At 39.9% G+C, this 4,031-nt stretch overlaps 1 long non-coding RNA gene across 1 annotated transcript; it reads right to left on the bottom strand.

Annotated features, from left to right (window-relative positions):
• Positions 1 to 2,825: 2,825 nt before the first annotated feature.
• Positions 2,826 to 3,735, bottom strand: LOC125781056 (uncharacterized). Its single transcript, XR_007424167.1, has 3 exons — positions 3,212 to 3,735; positions 3,081 to 3,146; positions 2,826 to 2,947 (listed from the first exon to the last, which is right to left on the bottom strand). It is a non-coding gene; the product is annotated as an uncharacterized LOC125781056 (long non-coding RNA).
• Between the last annotated feature and the right edge of the window lie 296 nt (positions 3,736 to 4,031).

The raw sequence follows: 4,031 nt of genomic DNA, 5'->3' as shown, positions 1-4,031 counted from the left end.
AAAAAAGAAAACTGTAAGCTGGATATGTTGGAAGATAAAATTAGAAGTATGGAAAAAATCTTAAAAGGCAGATGTCTGCAAATGAACAAAGAATATTATCCCAGTTAAAATATGAATATAATTCTGTCTTGTCTCAAAAAATGGAATTTTGTTTACAGAGGGCTAGACAGAAATACTTTGAATCTATTGACAAAGCGGGAAAATTATTGTCAAGATATATAAGCCAGAGACAGCTGGCGTCTATCCTGGGGAGCAGACTTCTGATGGTAGCATAGTTATTAAAACTATAGACATAAATAAAGCATTCAAGGATTTTTATGCTATGTTGTATTCAACAGAGTCAGTCGTCTCTGAAGAAGCAACCATGGCATTTTTGGATAAGTTAAATTTACCTAAGTTGAATACAGATCAGAAAGATTTACTTGATTCTCCTATAACTGAGGAAGAAATTAAAAAGTGATAAGTGATTTATCCTCTGGTAAGTCACCAGGACCAGATGGTTATACAGCAGAGTTTTTTAAATGTTATGCAGCCAAGGTAGCTCCACTTCTGTATAGTATGTATATTGAGGCATTAGAGAGGGGACAGTTGCCGCCCACTCTATCACAGGCCCTTATTACCTTAATTTTAAAGAAAGATAAAGACCCTGGTGACTGTAAGAATTATAGGCCAATTTCCATAATACCTATCGATGTCAAGATATTGTCAAAAATTTTGGCAAATAGACTAGATAAGGTTATCCCTTCATTGATTCATAATGACCAGGTTGGTTTTATTAGGAACAGAAATTCTGCTGATAACATCAGGCATCTGATCAATATGATGTGGGCAGTATCTGATGCCAGTACTCCCGTAGATGTGGTCTCTCTTGATGCCGAAAAGGCGTTCGACCGTTTGGAGTGGGGATACTTATTTAAGGTGTTGGAAACCTTTGGATTTGGCGAAACCTTTATTAACTGGATTAAGCTACTTTATAATAAGCCCCAAGCAGCAGTGCAGACTAATGGGTACATCTCAGACTATTTTGAGCTCTCCAGAGGAACTCGTCAGGATCGCCACTCTCACCTTCGTTATTTTGTTTGGCACTAGAGCCTCTTGCAGCCGCTACCCGGCATGATAAAAATGTTCCTGGTATTACTGTGTGGGAATCAGTTCATAAATTAATGCTTTATGCAGACGATATTCTTTTATATCGTCTGCATAATTATCCAATTAATTCAGAACCTACACTTCTTAGTATTATTTAATCATTTTCTAAATTCTCTGGCTATAAGGTGAATTGGTCAAAATCCGAGGCCCTTCCTCTAACACGGTACAGTCCAATCTTTTTCAGGCAGGCTCCTTCCAATGGCCAAAACACGGTATTCAGTACCTGGGTATTCGCATTCCACCTCTGGTCACTGATATTGTAAAAGAAAATTTTGGCCCAGTGCTTTAAAGAATAACAGCTGATATTGGAAGATGGTCCCACCTAAAGAGTAACTGTTTATTATACTTTGGGTTGATTGACAAATATCTTTCAGTTAATTATAATTTGGGTTGATTGACAAATATCTTTCAATTATGATTACTTATCTTAGTATCTGTATTTACATAATCATTGTGTGAAACCTTGTATTCAATATGCATAACCAATACTCACATTGTATCTGATCATTTTTATTACTCACAGTGGATTTTACACGCATTTATATAAAAGATTAATCAATAATCACAATATATCCTTTACACACATAGTAAAACACTGTTTGATCAAGCATGTGATTAACACTACCCTTATTATGAGAAATTAACCCACATGATGCATCAGATGTATATTAACACATAGGATCTATTATATGGCGGACTAACCACGCGCTGCTAACACAGTAACGTATGGCATATAGAGCCCATTGTTGGGCACATACAGCTTATGCCTGAAGCATTTAATTTACTGCAGGTTTCTGACTGACAATCAATCATCAGCCAAGAGCACTTTGTACGAACTGAATTGATACAAAAGAGACTCGGGTACGAACAATGCGACCTTTCACTCTGTGTGTGCGTTGTTTTTTTATCTCCCAAGAGGGGTGATAGCGCGCACAAAGGGAGGGCTGCACTGTCTAATTACTGAAACAATATCACACTGTCTAGTTCTTAAAACAATACCACTTTTGTCCTGCTGGACACATCAAGGCCAAACACTAGTGGTTCGGTCAGACCTGTGAACTCTAACACGTGAGAATGTGCCTACTAACATGAAATGATTCTAACATTCTAACAACGCCTCATCAGCAGGTCGCACGTCATTTTGGGGTATAAACGTGGAGTCAGATCAGAAGGAGGTTCAGAACTCTTACTGAGACGGCTGTAACACTGTCTTATATGTATTGGTTCTCCTGAATATTCAGTGCTTTGTAATAAATACTTGGTTTGCTTTCAGCTTCACTCCACCTGTCTGACTCTCTCTATCAAACAAACACGCAGGGGAGTTGTACCCCGGACGAGAGGTGGGAGTAGCCCACATTTCATTTTCTTTTCTACAACAATTTGGTGACCCCGACCTCTGAACGAGTCTGACGAAGGACAGCATCCGGCACTGATCCACTCACGGCCGAACTTAACAAACCAGGTAAGCAGAGCCTGTTTAATCAAATTCTGCATATTGGCTATTTCAAATTTGAGTGGAGCGGCGTTCTGGCTGCTGTCCGGAGGAGAGCAGGAAGCATACCAAGCTATTTATAAAAAAGAGTAGATGCTGTTCCTACTCAAGGGTTTATAAAAAAGAGTAGATGCTGTTCCTACTCAAGGGTTTATAAAAAAGAGTAGATGCTGTTCCTACTCAAGGGTTAAGGATTGGATGCTGGCGTCTCCCCCCGGCTTCTGACGAGAAGTTCGGATAAAGGCCAGGTGTAAGGCTCACCTCGAGATTGATCCGCTCGTAAACAAGCCAGAGTAGACGCTGTACCTACTCAACTCTATTTTAATTCGGTTAAAAAGAGCAGAAGTTGTCCCTGCTCGGGTAGACGAAGTACACTACTTCTCTATTTTAATTCGGTTAAAAAGAGCAGATGCTGTCCCTGCTCGGGTAGACACTGTACACTACTTCTCTATTTTGATTCGGTTGAAAAGAGCAGATGCTGTGCCTGTTCGGGTAGACGCTGTACCTACTTCTCTATTTTAATTTGATTAAAAAGAGCAGATGCTGTCCCTGCTCGGGTAGACGCTGTACACTACTTCTCTATTTTAATTCGGTTAAAAAGAACAGATGTTGTCCCTGTTCGGGTAGACGTGTACCTACTTCTCTATTTTTATTCGGCTGGAAGAAATAACAAAACAAATAAAACGGGGTATACATGGCAGTATAAACTATAAGTTTGAGGGAAGTGAGTCTGTGGCCAATAAGTGTGAGAGAGTATGCGTGTGTTTGTGTGCTTATTCCAGGGACTGAGTGTGTCTGACTTTGTGATTGTGTATGTGCGACTGACAGAGAGAAAAAGAAAAGGGTCTACGAGTGTCTGTTACAGGGATTAAAAGTGTGCGTGTCCAGTTTTCCTGTGAGAGAAACAGAAAATGTGTGTCTTGTGTGGCAGCGAATTAAAGAGTGTGTGTGAGACAGAGTGCGTGAAACAGAAGTGTGTGCGTATGTGTTGGAGTGTGTGTGAAACTGTGTGTGAGCGGGGCTCCTGCGAGCGATGTGATTGGTTGAGTGTACGAACTCTTGTGTGTCAACGAAATAGGAATGGATGAGTCCCACTGCAGGGGAGGAGTCCAAGGTGAAATAGGTGGAGTTGGTTCAGCCTATTGGTTTTAGACTGAGAGGTTGGTTATTTGTGAATTAACACTTGTGAGATATCATAGAAAATAGAACATCAGTTCAGTAGGGAAATAGAGTAATACACAGTGAAAATGGGGGACAGAGGTGAACAGGGGGAAAAGGTTTTTGTATGGATAGAAACATATATATATATATATAAGAAAATATAAGGATATGAAAAACCTAACTATACAGGGTAAGGATCTATCTGTAAACGGAGCGGTGCAGTAGATGT

The sequence above is a fragment of the Astyanax mexicanus genome, chromosome 14 (genome assembly GCF_023375975.1).
Source record: "Astyanax mexicanus isolate ESR-SI-001 chromosome 14, AstMex3_surface, whole genome shotgun sequence".
Taxonomy (NCBI): domain Eukaryota; kingdom Metazoa; phylum Chordata; class Actinopteri; order Characiformes; family Acestrorhamphidae; genus Astyanax; species Astyanax mexicanus.
Note: the sequence above shows the minus strand (reverse complement) of the source record. Positions and strands in the feature narration are given on the sequence as shown.